The sequence below is a fragment of the Nicotiana tabacum genome, chromosome 1 (assembly GCF_000715075.1).
Source record: "Nicotiana tabacum cultivar K326 chromosome 1, ASM71507v2, whole genome shotgun sequence".
Taxonomy (NCBI): Eukaryota; Viridiplantae; Streptophyta; class Magnoliopsida; order Solanales; family Solanaceae; genus Nicotiana; species Nicotiana tabacum.
Window position 1 is genome coordinate 46,222,702 of NC_134080.1, and position 17,636 is coordinate 46,240,337.

A 17,636-nucleotide genomic window follows, 5' to 3' on the forward strand; every position below is an offset into this window, starting at 1 on the left:
CTTTGATTGAACCCTTGACTATTCTGAAGTTCTTATTTCCTGGTTTGATTTGGACTCTTTTCCTTAACAAAACTTTTATTTCTTATTTCTCTACTCGGTTTGATTGAACTCCTTGCCTTAATTAGCTTTTTCCTTGCCTTATTTGTTATTTGCTGATTCTTATTGATTGTTTCCTTAATTGAAACTTCTATTCATTTACCCTTAATTACCTACTCTATACCCAAACCTTACTTGATTCGTTTCCTTAAATATCTATCATGCTTTAACCGTTGATTTGATTATCCCTTGATTAAGAGGGAGACTTACTGATTTTACTTATGTGACTGATTCTGTGAATTTCCCTAATTGCTACATAATTGATCCATTGCCTTATTTTGTTTAACTCTTGATTACTATATAAACTCCCTCTTATTTTAACTTCAAACAAACAATAGTTCAAAAGCTATCACTTTACACTCTAAAAGGCTATCTCCCTGCTCTCTTTGCTACTTGTGATCTCTGTTGTTCTAGCCAGCTGCAAGCCAAGGCTGGAAACTACACAATACCTTTCTCACATCTTGTGTTTTCATTCTTTAACTAGGTATGCTTCTGATTAATTTTTAAGAATCTAAACCTATGCGTTTTTTTACTGTCTTAGTTCATTTGGCCTGAGTCCATTCTTGCCTCTACTTACTGCTTACTCAGCATGCCCAACATTGCCTCTTCAAACCTGTGATTAGCATGCTTCCACTTTAGTTGCTTGTTTGCCATCTTGTTTAACATGTCTACATATGTAACTAGCATGTTTGACTGACTATTATTTATCTAAACTCTGCTTCTATGTAACTAGCATGCCTACACTTCTTAACACTTGCCTAGCATGTCCATTTAAATCCTTGTTTGTTCTGCTTTATTCCTGCTAAGTTACTCTCTCCAGAGTGGCTTCAACATGTTTCTGTTGTGATCCTTTGCTGCATGACCTGGTTCTATCTAATCTACTAGTTCTATAGGACCCCCTTCAAACTCTATGTATCCTGTTGTTTGTATGCTCCATTAAGGTGCACTCTCTGTGTTCCCAATCCCTCTTTCCTTGTGTGAAAGTTGTTTGCCAAAGTGCTTTCTAAAGTTTATTTGTTCTATGACTTATGTTCTGACTACAAATTGCCTTTTTACACTTTCCTCAAACTATTTTATTAGTAATGGTTTTCAGAAATTCTTTTCAATCCTAAGACCTTTCTTTTAAACTCTTTCAAACCATTATGCACTTTCACTTACTCCTAGAATACTAGGTCCTACCCCTCTAGTATGTATGCTACTTAGAAACTCTTGAGATCTCTTTGAACTCTAGCGTATCAGGGCTGACATTTCCACACTGCATAATAATCCGTTGTTATTTGAGAATGGTCTAGGTGTGAGCACTGCCCGGGATCCTTGAGGTCCTTAGGGAACTCTGACACACCTAGACATGAAATTGGCTATGGAACTTTAGTATTTGAGATTACTGGAGGCTTGGAAATCATTTGGGCCTACTTCAGGCTCCCTATAGATTAATTTTTGCTTTATGTATGTTAATTTTAGTCAATTCATTAGTCTGTAATAATTATTGTAAACAAACAGTAGGGTGATTAGTGAAAAAGGAAGGGTAGTTATATATTGTAAAATTGGGTAGATACCATGCTTATAGGATCTATGTTGATTCAAATGTGTTTGTTAGATAACATATCTATATGATCTAAATAATCTTTTAATAACTAGATATCATGCCCATAGGAGTTTAGATTAGCTTTAATAGAAATCATGCCTATAGGGGTTTCACTTTGATTAAATGAATGTTGCTTGTTTAACCTTTATGTTCAATTAGTAATCATGCCTATAGGACTTAAAACCAGCTTAGTTAGAAAAACAGTTTAATTCGTGTCCGTTAATTCTAAATTGGTTTAATTGACTAATCTGTCCACTTCTGTAATAAATTTCAGCGCTGCCTTAAATAATATTGCTAGAAAGCATGCCTATAAGATCCAAACTTCCGTCTAAAACTGTTTGTTGTTTAGTTACATTCTTAATCAATAATATATATCATGCTTCTAGGACATCACTGTTGTATGCCTAGGCAAGCCTGTAGTGCGATTAAAATTCTGCAAACTATAAAACTGCACCTTGTTATTTACTACTCATATTCAACAGGTTTAAAAGAATCAATAGACAAGTAAGATTCAGTTCTTTGACACTTTGGTCCTAATTCCATATTATATAATCTATGCTCACCTAGATATCATGTTCTAAGGTTTTCTCTTAAATATTTGAAAATGTTGTTTGAAGACGTGCACTTACTTGTTATGTTTGTGGAGGCAAATGTGAGCCTTTAATTGTTCCCTCTTTAAGTGCAGTCCTAATTGTTTTGATTGACGCTTAGACCTTTCTCCTTTAAATTTCCTAGGATGGTCTAGAACCACCTAAATTAGAGGTCCTAAATACTTCTAGGACCACAAGGAAGGGACAGGTAGTGCACGCATAGGATATCTTTCAAGGTTGCTAGAACGCTTTAGCCTATGACCAGGGGAGGGGATTGGGTAGTAAGGAATATGATGACCACGCGCTAATGTCATGTGTAGCACCTCGTTGAGGAGTGTCTACCAGGCATTGTGTGGGTATGATCCTATAGGTTAACCATCATGTGATCCCTCTTTCCCAACTCCCGGTGTTTAAGTAAATTTACCTTTCTTTACAAATGTGCAAATTGTTCAAACCGTTTTTTCCTTACTTTCATTACTTGAATCATACATGTCAAAAACATGCCTTTACTTGCAAGTACGTGTTAAAACTATTTATTTGTTAAAATGACTAATTCACATAGTTTAAGTTCAGTCGGGACCCACTGTTGTGGACCGCGAGGGGTGCCTAATACCTTTTCCTCAAGGTTATTTCGAGTCCTTACCCTAGATCTATGGTAATGCAAACTAGTCCATGAGTTAATCGCTCAAGGTGCCCTAATGCACCATAATCCGTTAGATGGAGACTCTTCAAATACCCAATTCCCAAAAGGAAAACGAATTATTTCCCCCATGAATGTCAAAACCCGGACTTCCCCGTCAAAAAGGGAAAAAAGGGGGCGCGACAGCATGACGACTCTGTTGGGGATATTTTAGGCTTTTATCATAACGAACTTATCTTTTGTGAATTAGCCCAAACATGCTCTATCCCACGTACCCTTTCCCCTTATTTGAATTTAACTGTCTATTTTTCTTAAGCATTTATGATTCTTTATTCCTAAAACTGAATTGTCTCCTTGTTTTCTTTTTCTGTAACTGTCTCTTCAATTATTTAAATACTGCATTTATTATTTTCTTACGTGCAAATACTTGACAACATGCTCTTTATTGCTTCATAAATTATGCTCAACATCATACTCCACTTGTTTTTAATTAATCTTATAGCAATGCTTGATGAGTGTTTGCACTCTTCCTATCTATCACCCTTTAAATTTGAAAAGGCATATTTGTGGTAAAACTAGTCGATCAGCGGTGCGTTCGATAATTCCGTGTATTTCCCCCTCAAGTTGTCCGCTTGAGGGTCCCAGTCGAGACATCTATAACAACCCTACTGATTAAATTATACATGCATCATGGTCAAACCTAGCCGGGTTAATATGTTGTCCACATAATAACCCTTTAAGACAAGCCTTGTCCAAAAGTCCATCGGGTTTTCCATAATTCCAACAGACATAACCACGATTATGTGCATTAATTTGGAGAAATAAGTGCCAATATGTTAATCATTACAGTATAAATATACGAACCTGGAGGGGGAAAAGGCCTAACTCTCTTTTTTTTTGCAGAAAATGAGGCACGAGGTCCCCAGATTCGGTATGGTTAGCACACCCTCACTTTTGCTAGATTGGTGGAGGGATCTTCCTTCATGTGACCAAAACCATGTGAAACGAGTCCTAGGAAACTTGCCTTCTCTGATGGATCTTTAGCTCAACAAAATGATGGTCGAGGCTGCAACTATGTTTTGGGACAAGGAAAAGATTGTGTTCCATTTTGGGAACTTAGAAATGACACCCCTTCGCGAAGCGATAGGAGGATTTGCTGGGTTGCCTTGGGATAACCCTAATCTGTTAGCACCTAAAAATCGCACTGCTAGAGGATTTCTGAAAATGGTGGGGCTGAAGAAAAATGACAACTTGAAATGCCTAAAGGACTCCTACATACCTTTTGAGTTCCTTTATGAAAGATACGGTCACAGCAGTTCCTACCGTATTTTTGACGATGAATTCTCAATCACTTTTTTAGGTTGGATTCATCGTAGGGTCTTTTTGTTTATCATATGTTTCTTGGGCATGCTGGTGTTCCCAATCCAAGGGGATAAGATCCATATTAGGCTGGCCATGGTAACCAAAACTCTGATGGACGGGATCGAAAGGAAAAAATACATTATAATCCCTATGATCGTTGCAGACATGTACCGCGCTTTGGAGCGGTGTCAGAAGGGATTCAGGTTCTTTGAGGGTTACAACTTGCTACTACAGGTTTGGTTGTTGGAACATCTCCAAAAGAGGCAATACCGTCAAGAATTTCCACAAAGGTTGTGGAATGATCATATAGCTTTCCATCATCCCAAAATAATGAATTATATTCTAGACATGTTTGCTCCGCCAGAGGACGCTGCAGGATGGGTACAACTTTTTGAAAATTTGACTGAGGATCAAGTCGAGTGGATATTTGAGTGGTTCCCTACCGATGAATTCATCATTAGATCCAGGGATTTTTCGCACTTGGTGTTGATCGGGTTGAGGGGCATATACCCTTATGCTCCTCTTAAGGTTATGAGACAAGCAGGTAGGAGACAAATCATACCACATGTCGCCAAAATGTGTCACTTCAGAGCCAATTTCCAGGGTGACGCCATCCCGTATAAAAATGAAGCACAACACATGTGGACCTTGAAGATTATTGTGGAGAAGGATACTATTTAGCCAAACCGATATTGCACAGGTCACTCATACATTTACCCTTTGTGGTTGGAGGACAACATAACTGGGGTCGTTGAGCCAAGGGCTGGGCCAGGAAACAGGGTCATAGACGAGGTTGCTAAAGCCGAGGTGAAGTACAACAAGATGCGGAAAAGATTTCGAGAGTCTGAAGCCGAGTATATGGCACTACACAAGGATGATATGGAGATGATTAAAGAGTGGAAGAAAGAGATGTTAATCCAGCGAGAGGCTGGAATACTTGGAGTACAGTTTAATGGAGTTGGAAGGGAAGATAAGAAAAAGTGTCACTGATTGCCAAAATGCTGAAGGAAACAAAGGAGGCCATCTCGCAAGGGCATTCCTGCTGCTGAACCTGCATGAGTTGGGAGAGTTGATCGATAAGATCATCCAGTTTGGAGAGGGTCCTTCTGGGACCAAGTAGATTAGATTTATTTGCTTTCCTTTCAAATGTAATAAGGCCAAGAGCCATTAGTGACATTACCTTATTTAGTCTCGTTTTGGTTCGTTTACTTTTACTTTAGTGAAATGAGGCAATTATTGGCACTAAACTTCTCCAAATTTATTTGTCGCTAGGCCTACCTCGGGCACAACGAGGCTCCCAAATTAGGACACGAATTTACATTCCCGCAATATGTGTTAAATATTGAAAACATTTCAAAATCCTTACTGACTTGTTTACCTTTTGTTTTTCTTTATTTCTTTATTCTCGTCCCCTAAGGTTGGTTCGCTCATACTGGCATCATCAGCATATCACACCAGATCTAGAGGACCTCCACTACCTCCGCCTCCAAGTAATACAATAGGCAAAGGAAAAGCAATAATGGACAATTTAAGTGGTATTCGAAAGGAGAATGCTGAAAACGCAGAAGCTTCAGATGGCCGTAGTACCCCGGCACCAAATGATTTAGTCTTGAGGTTGGAACAAAAGATATAGAGCTACAAGGAGAGCTTGAGCAGGTCCGCAACTTGGAAAACTTGTCACTCACCCTGAATGTCCCCAACATCAACCAATAAAACACAAAGAACCCAGCACCTCCCCAAAACACACCAAACCAACATCCACAAAACCCTCATGCACCGCATCAATACGCAACTCCACCCCAAAATCTCAATCCCCTACCAATACCAACTCTGCCACAACACCATCATCAACTAATTAATTACCCGCCAACCACCACTTATCATACTCCCCAGAATACACCACAACCAATTCCTGACCCTCAAAACTCTACTAATGACCATCACTACACCCAGGCACCGGGCACTCACCAAAACAACCACATATACGTGGAAACCATGCCTCACTCTATCCAACCAATCTCCCATACCCCAGAATCCTCCGAGAAGGACATGCTCATTGAAAACATGACTGAAGAACTCAAAAAGTTGACAAGCTGAGTTCAAGGTGTCGAAGGCGGCAAAAGAATAGAAGGTTTGAACTATGAAGACCTATGCATACAGCCAGATGTAGAACTGCCGAAGGGATACAAACCTCCAAGTTCGAGATGTTTGACGGTACAGGTGATCCCAGGGTCCATCTAAGAACCTATTGCGACAAGCTTGTCGGGGTCGGTAAAGACGAAAAGACTCAAATGAAACTCTTTATGAGGATTCTTACTGGAGATGCTTTGTCCTGGTACATCAGCCAAGATCCCAAGAAATGGTCCAATCGGGTAAGTATGGCATCAGATTTCATGGACTGGTTTAGGTTCAATACAGAGAATACACCAGATATTTTCTACATCCAGAATCTTAAGAAGAAACCCATGGAAACCTTCCACGAGTATGCTACTCATTGGAGGTCAGAAGCGTCCAAGGTCAGACCATCTTTGGACGAGGAACAAATGAACAAGTTCTTCGTCAGAGCATAGGATCCGCAGTATTATGAAAGATTAATGGTCATTGAAAACCATAAGTTCTCTAATATCATCAAGCTTGGGGAAAGAATTAAGGAAGGCATCAAAAATGGGATGATAATGAATTTTGAGGCATTATAGGCCACAAATAAAGCATTGCAATCAGGCTACATATCAAAGAAAAGAGATTTTAGGACAGTAATGGTGGATCAAGGCCCGAAATCTCCACTTACATATCAAACACCTACACCCACATACCAAAAACCACCACCCACATATCAACCCTCATCTCCCAGATATTCCCAACTAGTCGCTGCCTATCATACTTATAATTCCCAACCATCTCATTTCCAATCACCTCCAGCTCGCCAAACTTTTCTAAGACCACGACCAAACTTTGACCGTAAGCCAGCCAGACAATACGTTGCTATAGCTGAACCCATCGACCAGCTATATAAAAGGTTGAAAGCCGCTGGTTATGTTACATCTATTCTTACTACGGCATTAGAAAACCCATCCCAATGGGTCAACCCAAACAAAACATGTACATTCCATTCTGGTATGAAAGGGCACACCATTGATGAGTGCCAAACATTGAAAGACAAGATCCAAACGCTGATTGACAACAAGGTTATACAGGCGAAGGAAGCCATACCCAATGTCCGCAACAACCCTCTCCCTGATCATAGATGTGGTGGGGTACATGTGATAGAGATGAGCAAAGAATGGGACCCTGAGGGGTCGATTGGGCTTATTCGGGAAGGAAATGACTTTAAACCCTCGGTCACACTTACTCCTATTGTAGTACAGACTCAGTCACCAATCGAGGTTGAGGTAACTGCATCAGTTCCATTTGAGGTAGAGGTGGCTCCGCCTACAGACACCCCTGCTCCGTTTGAAGTAGAAGTGGTCACTCCTTTTACAATGACAGTATCAACCACACCTCTTTTCCACTCAAAAGAAATACCTTGGGATTACGTTGCCGAAGCTCGGTAAAAAGGGAAAGCAAAGGTAGAAGAATCCGATGCTGCACAGGGAATGACCAGGACCGGAATAGTATATACACCTGAACATTTGGGAGGACCAAGTAAGGATGCCACTACCAAGCAGCCTGTCATTGAAACAGGGATAGATGACCTTTGGAGGAAAATACAAGCAAAGGAGTATTCCGTCATTGACCATTTGAACAAAACCCCAACTCAGATATCCATCCTGTCACTACTGCAAAATTCAGAGGCGCATAAGAATGCTTTAATAAAGGTGTTGAGTGAAACCTACGTGCCCAAAAATATCACCTGCGGAGAGATGGCCAATATGGTAGGACAGGTGCTGGAAAGTCACAAGATAATCTTCCACGAAGATGAGTTGTCGCCTGAAGGGTTGAATCACAACAAAGCATTGTATAGCACAGTGCAGTTTGAAGACAAATTCATTGCCAAGGTCTTGGTTGACGGAGGTTTAAGCCTCAATATTTGTCTGTTGGACACTCTGAAAAGGTTGGACAAAGGTTTTCATGAAATACGAGCAGGAAGCATGAACATGAAAGCTTTTGATGGGTCTCAAAGGGCCACGATCATGGAAATTAACTTTTGCTTGCAGATGGGGCCAACTTGGTTCGATGTCGAGTTTTAAGTGCTCGACATACCAGCCTCGTACAATCTTCTGCTAAGCCGACTGTGGATCTATGTCGCTGGGGCCGTGGCTTCCACACTGCATCAAGCCATGAAATTCGAATGGAACTATCAGGAAGTGATCATTCACGGTGATGGAAGTAACCCTATATACACCAGCCAAACCATCCCGGTTATCGAAAATAGAAGAAGGCTAGGAGAGGAAACCTATCATCACATTTAACGTGTCAATGTCGTTGTGAAAGACAAATGGTGGAGCATCAAAATAGAGAGCATACTCGCATGGTCTAGGTATGAACTTGGCAAGGGGCTTGGAAAGAATCTCCAGGGTATCGCTAAACCGATACGACTGAAGGGTCATGGTACTATCTTTGGGCTCGGATATCAGTACACATGGCAAGAGTATAATGATTGGTCGCCTCTATAGTGCGGACTTTATTACCCTCTCGAGCAACCGGTGCCGCATCTGAATCAGACTTTTCACCAAGCTGACACAATATAGGGAACTGCAGAAGAAGAAGCGTTAGCAGGGCTGAGGAATCCGTTCTTGGAGGATGAAGACATAGACTATAGTGCAATAATTGAAGAGGAGGAGGAAGAAGGCCTCACTATTCAGACTATGGAGAAGGGACCTATTCTCAGGAACTGGACCGCCAGACCATCCCGGGGCCGCCTAGTCCCTGGGTAGCTTGGCAGATTTTATTCCTATAGCCATTCTAGGCATTTAAGATTTTCAATAATTCATTTTTAAGATTCATTTGTTTCAAAATAAAAACTCGATTCATCGATCCGTACTCGTTTGTATGTTTAAAGTATTAATCAAATACATTGCTCTTTATTATTTATTGTTATCTTTCATATTTTTCTTTCTACAACATTATTGTTACTTTTCCTGATGAAGCGATGACTGTGACATGTAATGAGACAACTAAACATGAGAATAGTGACTCGGATGGTGAAGACGAGATACTTGAGGAAGTTGTGAGGGAAGTTGAAAATTTTGAGAATAAGCCTAAGTCCAACCTGGACGACACCGAAGCAATAAATTTGGGGGATGCCGAGACCATCAAGGAGACTCGCATCAGCATTCACTTGTCACCAATAGAGAAGGAAGAGTACATCCATTTATTAAAAGAATATGAGGACATTTTTGCATGGTCATATGATGACATGACCGGTTTAAGCATGTCCATAATGGCTCACAAGTTGCCTACTAATCCCATGTGCCCGCTAGTAAAGTAGAGACTCGGAAAATTCAAGCCAGATATGAGCCTAAAAATCAAGGAGGAGGTTACCAAGCAGATCAAAGTCAAAGTCCTTAGGGTCGTTGAGTACCCAACCTGGTTAGATAACATTGTGCCCGTACCGAAGAAAGATGGGAAAGTCAGAGTATGTGTTGACTATCGGGACTTAAACAGAGCAAGTCCTAAAGATGACTTCCCACTGCCAAATATATACATCCTGATCGATAACTGCACCAAGCGCGAACTCCAATCCTTTGTGGATTGCTTCGCATGCTACCACCAGATTTGGATGGACGAAGAAGATGCAAAGAAAATAGCCTTTATTACACCATGGGGGGTATACTGCTAAGATGATGCCATTTGGTCTAAAGAATGCTGGGGCTACCTACATGAGAGCCATGACGACCATTTTCCATGATATGATACACAAAGAAATAGAAATATATGTGGACGACGTCATTATCAAATCCAAAAGGGCCTCAGATAACATAGCAGACTTGAGAAAGTTCTTTAACAGGTTAAGAAGGTACAATTTGAAGCTGAACCCCGCAAAGTGTGCATTCGGGGTTCTAGCGGGAAAGTTATTGGGATTCATTGTCAGCCGTCGAGGGATCGAGCTAGATCCATCTAAAGTCAATGCTATTCAGGAGTTACCATCGTCTAGGAGCAAAAAGGACATGATGAGCTTCCTGGGACGTCTCAACTATATCAGTCGCTTCATAGCACAGTCAACGGTCATATGTGAACCCATCTTCAAGATGCTACGGAAAGATGCCGAGACAAGCTGGACAGAGGACTGTCAGAAATCTTTTGACAAGATTAAGGAGTACTTGTCCCCACCACCAGTTCTGGTCCCGCTAGAACCAGGATGACCTTTGCTACTCTATCTATCTATATTTGATGAAGCCTTCGGATGCATTATGGGACAACATGACGAGACATGAAGAAAAGAGCAAGCCGTATATTACTTGAGTAAGAAGTTCACGCCTTACGAAGCATGATACTCTCTGCTAGAGCGCACTTGTTGTGCCTTGACTTGGACGGTCCAGAAGTTGAGGCATTACTTCTGTGCCTATACTACATACCTCATATACAGGATGGACCCTTTGAAGTACATATTCCAGAAACACATGCCAATAGGGAAGCTAGCCAAGTGGCAGATACTGTTGAGTGAGTTTGATATCGTCTACGTAACTCAAAAGGCAGTCAAAGGGCAAGCATTGACAGATCATCTTGCTAAAAACCTAGTAGGAGGAGAATACGAACCCTTGAAAACGTATTTTCCTGATGAAGAAGTGTCATCCGTAGGGGAGGACATTACCGAAACATACGACGGTTGGAGGATGTTCTTTGACAGAGATACAAATTTCAAAGGAGTTGGCATTGGAGCAGTTTTGGTATTAGAAATAGGGCAACATTATCCGGTATTTGCTAAACTCAAATTTCCCTGCACCAACAACATGGCAGAATATGAAGCCTGCATACTAGGACTCAATATGGCAATCAACATGAATATTCAAGAGTTGCTGGTAATCAGTGATTCAGATTTGCTGGTGCACCAGGTATAAGGAGAATAGGCCACCAAAAATTCCAAGATATTGCCATATCTGCACCATGTGCAGGAACTGAGAAAGAGGTTCACAAAGATAGAATTCCGACATGTGCCCAGAATTCAGAATGAGTTTGTCGATGCATTGGCCACTTTGTCATCCATGATACAACATCCGGACAAGAATTACATTGATCTCATCCCAGTAAGAATCCATAATCAGCCGGCGTATTGTGCTCATATTAAAGAAGAAATAGATGGCAAACCTTGGTTCCATGACATCAAGGAGTATTTGGCGAAAGGGGAATATCCGGAGCATGCGAACCACATTCAGAAACGCACACTCCGGAGATTGTCCAATCACTTCTTCCACAACGGAGGAAACCTGTACATGAGAACTCCTGATTTGGGATTGCTAAGATGTGTAGACGCAAAAAAAGCTTCTAAGCTACTTGAGGAGATACATGCTGGGACCTGTGGCCCACACATGAATGGTTTTGTCTTGGCTAAGAAGATACTTAGAGCCGGTTACTTTTGGATGACCATAGAGATGGATTGCGTCCAATATGTCCGCAAATGCGACCAATGTCAAGTGCACGCCGATATGATAAAAGTGCCGCCAAATGAGCTCAATGCCACAATATCACCTTGGCCATTCGCCGCCTGGGGAATAGATATCATCGGTCTGATAGAGCCAGCTGCTTCAAACGGACACTTGTTTATTCTGGTAGCTATTGATTACTTCACTAAATGGGTAAAGGCCGCATCTTACAAAGTTGTAACCAAGAAGGTCGTTGCAGACTTTGTCAAAGATCGTATCATTTTCCGATTCGGAGTACCCGAGTTCATTGTTACCGATAATGCTGCCAATCTCAAGAGTGATCTAATGAAAGCCCTGTGTGAAACTTTCAAAATCAAGCACAAGAATTCCACAGCCTATAGACCTCAGATGAATAGATCCGTATAAGCCGCCATCAAGAAGATACTAAGGTAGATGGTAGAAAACCATAAACTATAGCACGAGAAGCTACCTTTTGCTTTGTTGGGATACTGCACTACAGTTCGCACATCAATCGGAGAAACTCCCTACATGATGGTTTATGGTATCGACATTGTCATCCCAGCCGAGGTAGAGATTCCTTCTTTAAGAATCATACAGGAAGCTGAACTCAGCGATGCATGATGGATAAGGAGCCGCTATGAACAATTGGCCCTCATAGATGGAAAAAGGATGAAAGCAGTATGTCACGGTCAGCTTTACCAGAACAGAATGTCTAGAGCTTTTAACAAAAGGGTCAAACCAAGGCAATTTACACCAGGACAGTTAGTGTTGAAGAAGATCTTCCCACATCAAGATGAAACCAAAGGGAAATTCTCTCCCAACTAGCAAGGTTCTCACATGGTTCATAGGGTGTTAAAAGAAGGAGCACTCTTACTCGTAGAGATGGATGGAGAAATCTAGCCAAAACCAATCAATTCAGACGCATTAAAGAGATACTATGCTTAGATCTTTTGCATTTCCTCATTTGATGTAATTGAACTATGCTTGACCTGATTCCCGTTTAAGAGGGGATACGTAGGCAGCCTTATGGGTTCGGTCATATCATAATAAAATTTCCATTTCCCCCAAGATCAAAAACTGGGTCAGAATTTTGAGGAGGACCCTAAAAATTCCGGAGCAAATCTAGCCAATGCCAGCTTATGTTAGACAGTCAGAAATCGGTTAAGAAACAAGGGCAGAATTGTGAGAAGGATTCTCAAAATTTCGAGGAAGGATCAACGAGGCTCGTTACCCGCAAATAGCCGAAGGATCATCTACCAAGCTGGGGTAGAATTTTGAGGAGGACCCTCAAAATTCTAACATGAGGAAGCGACAATGTCTCTGAAATATGTTACAGTCACTAGTTCATCTAAAATACTTGATATTTCACTATGTTTTCTAAAATAACTCTATTTTTATCAATAATTGCATATTTTTCAAAAACTCTATTTCTGTAACAGCCAGGGGTTACCCAGGGAAACTCGAAAAGGCCTCCAAAACGGACAAAGCAAGGCCAGCATACAAAAGCACAAACCAACTTCCCCCTCACAAAACTCATAATTTTTCTTTGAACGCATGCACATTTGACGTAGCGATAGCATTCGCAAACATGTATACACAAAGCAAAATCACTATCAAATAGGTCATCAGACACCGAATATATCTCCAGCTAAGAAACTTCCTACTCTTATTTGCTACTCGCTCTTTTCATGGGACTAAGCCTTGTCCCGCATACTTGCATGAGGCTAATCCTTGCCTCTATATTTCAATGAGGCTAATCCTTGCCTACATACTTGCATGAGGCTAATCCTTGCCTCCATATTTGCATGAGGATAATCCCTGCCTCCATATTTGCATGAGGCTAATCCTTGCCTCCATATTTGCATGAAGTTAATCCTTGCCTCCATACTTGCATGAGGGTAATCCTTGCCTCCATATTTGCATGAGGGTAATCCTTGCCTCCATACCTGCATGAGGCTAATCTCCGCCTCCATATTTGTATCAGGCTAATCCTTGCCTCCATATTTGCATGAGGCTAATCCTTGCCAATCCTTGCCTCCATATTTGCATGAGGCTAATCCTTGCCTCCATACTTGCATGAGGCTAATCCCAGTCTCCATATTTGCATGAGACTAATCCTTGCTCCATACCTGCATGAGGCTAATCCCTGCCTCCATACCTGCATGAGTCTAATCCTTGCCTCCATACTTGCATGAGGCTAATCCTTGCCTCCATATTTGCAAGAGGCTAATCCCTGCCTCCATATCTGCACGACGCTAATCCCTGCCTCCATACCTACAAGAGGCTAATCCCTGCCTCCATACCTGCACGAGGCTATTCCCTGCCTCCATATCTGCATGAGGCTAATCCCTACCTTCATATATACATGAGGTTATTCCCTGCCTCCATATCTGCATGAGGCTAATCCTTGCCTCCTTGTCTGCATGAGGCTAATCCCTGCCTCTATACCTGCATGAGGCTAATCCCTGCCTCCACATTTGCATGAGGCTAATCCCTACCTCCACATTTGCATGAAACTAAGCATTGTCCCTAATTGCATAAGTATCGTTCTATTCTAGTACTATCTATTTGCTTTTCAATCGGGCTAAGCTCTACCTTTCATTTCACAAGACTAAGCCTTGTCTTGTCAATATCATATTACTACATATCATGGGCTGAAATATCACCAATCTATCCAAAGGCATCATAGTCTAAAAGGCATTATCCTCATAGTCGGAAGACACCATGCCATGGCCTGAGGATCCCTCAAATTTGCATATCATTATTCAAAGGCATCATGGTTCGGAGGAACCATCTACATGGCCCTGAGAACACCATTTCATGGCCTACGAATCCCTCACTAAACAATTCATGGCCCAGGACATCATGGTTCGAGGACGTTATCCTTAACCGTCTAAAGGGAATCTGCATCATGTTTAAATTTCCGCACAAATACATGTTGGTAGCATCTGTTCATCTACAGGTGACCAGCAAGCAACCGCTATCCTAATAGGAACGACCTCACTCCAGTTCTTTCAAACTATCTCAAACTTAACTGCTCACCATAACCGCTCTTGCATCTCGTGTCCGTTCTTGTAGTGACATTATCGGCATATTTTGCCAATGAACCTAGAACTATACGTGGCTCGATTCCTGTAAAACCGGGGATATGTAGGCAGCATAAAGACCAGAGTATGTCCTGTGTCCTTCAAAACATCTCATCCGGTTAAAATTGGCCATCATTTCTTTACCCGAAAACTCTTTCATCTTTCTCGGGTAAAGAGGGGCAGCTGTTGATACTCAATCTTTCCTCATATATTTTTTTAAACATGTATATATGCTTTCAAAATAGTACATATGTAGTTATAAGCATGCATAAGTATTTTTTATAATTTTTCTACAGTTTTAAAAGCTCCAAAACAATTTATTTCTCCTCTTTTCATTATATAAATATCCAATAATTATCCTTCAAATTACTTTTGTGAGGATTTAGCCATCCAAATACATTATTTATGCCAACATAGTGTTGAAATATTTTTGTGCATTTTTCGTAATTATATTTATATTTTTTAAGCTAAATTGCAAATCTTTGCAATAATAGCCTTACTAATGAATAATTACATTACTTATGCATAAAATGGTCTTTTATATTTTTAAAATTTTAAATAACTATTTTAAATCATTTTAGTGCCGAAAGATATTTTTGGTACTCATTTATTATTTTTTATAAATTATTTAGTTATTAAAAGTGGCTATTTAAAATCTGGCCTTATTTTATTTCAATTTTGGCCTTAATTTTGACCCAATACCCAGCCCGATCTGAACCTAAACCTACCACAAGCCCAATACCCATCCGCTTAAACCCAATACCCGGCCAAATCCTGGGCGTTGATCATTTTGATCAACGGTCCGGATTCATCCTTTCCTAAATTAAACTAAACGACCCCCCCCCCCCCCGAAACCCTCTCATTTCTTACCACACAGCCACCCTAAAATCCCTTCTCTCTCAAATTCTCACAAACCTAACCCTAATTGGACCTCGCTGTCACTCATCTATGGCTATATACGGTGGTTTCTCACTACCCCAGGCCTCTCTTGTACTGGTATCACCATCTCTAAGGTCCTCAAGGGACCAGGGTTAGTTTGCTTACATCTATGGTCCTTTCTCGCCTGTTTCAGGCTGTTCCAGTGTGATTTTGAGTAAGAGCTTTCTATATTGCCTTAGATCTATGGGTTTATGAGCTTACTTCTTCACCTCTATGTTGTTCTTCTCGAAATCCTAATTTCTTCTAAACTTCTTAGATCTGTACAGATTTGTGATGTTTGGACCTATTTCATATGATTTTTACAAATAACCTTCTGTTTTTTACAAGGATCTTCTAATTTTCGAATGGTTTTCCATTTTCCTAAACTAGGGTTTTCGAAAATTTCTTTTCCAAAAATGTTTATAGTTTTGAGTGTTTGATCTTCTGCTTCTTCTGTGTCTTGACTGATTTCGTAAGGTTTGCTTTAACCTTAACTCATTTATACTAAAAGCCCTAATTTGTTTCGACATTCTTTGTTTGGTTTTTGAGTAATTGTGTACTGACTTTGTTCTTGCCTTGGTTCTTGTGATCTTTCTTTAGCCATTTAGATGTCCCACGGTTTTCATATCCTAATATGCCTCTACTGAGTTCCTTAGTTCAATTTTCCTACTGATTCTATATGTTTATATTCATTCTGACTATTCATGTTAAGACGATATTTTTCTCCTTAAATCAGTGTCGTTTTCTTGATTTAGTAATTTGTTTCATTAAAGTTATGTGTCGAATCCTGACTATTCATTTCTTGCCTTATTTTGTCTACGAGACGTACTGACTCTTTACGTGATTTTCTCTTTGATTGAACCCTTGACTATTCTGAAGTTCTTATTTTCTGGTTTAATTTGGACTCTTTTCTTTAACAAAACTTTTGATTCTTATTTCTCTACTCAGTTTGATTGAACTCCTTACCTTAATTAGTTTTTCCCTTACCTTATTTGTTATTTGCTCATTCTTATTGATTGTTTTCTTAATTAAAACTTTTGTTCATTTACCCCTAATTACCCACTCTATACCCAAACCTTACTTGATTCTTTTCCTTAAATATCTATCATGCTTTTATCGTTGATTTGATTATCCCTTGATTAAGGGAGAGACTTACTGATTTTACGTATGTAACTGATTCTTTGAATTTCCCTAATTGCTACATAATTGATCCCTTGCCTTATTTTATTTAACTCTTGATTACTATATAAACCCCCTCTTATTTTAACTTCAAACAAACAATAGTTCAAAAACTATCACTTTACACTCTAAAAGGCTATCTCCCTGCTCTCTTTGCTACTTGTGATCTCAGTTGTTCTAGCCGGCTGCAAGCCAAGGCTGGAAACTGCACAATACCTTTCTCACATCTTGTGTTTTTCATTCTTTAACTAGGCATGCTTCTAATTAATTTTTAAGAATCTAAACCTATGCGTTTTTTTACTGTCTTAGTTCATATGGCCTGAGTCCATTTTTGCCTCTACTTACTGCTTACTCAGCATGCCAAACACTACCTCTTCAAACCTGTGATTAGCATGTTTTCACTTTACTTGTTTGTTTGCCATCTTGTTTAACATGTCTACATATGTAACTAGCCTGTTTGACTGACTATTATTTATCTAAATTCTGCTTCTATGTAACTAGCATGCCTACACTTCTTAACACTTGCCTGCATGTCCATTTAAATCCTTGTTTGTTCTGCCTTATTCCTGCTAAGTTACTCTCTCCAGAGTGGCTTCAACATGTTTTTGCTGTGATCCTTTGTTGCATGACCTGGTTCTA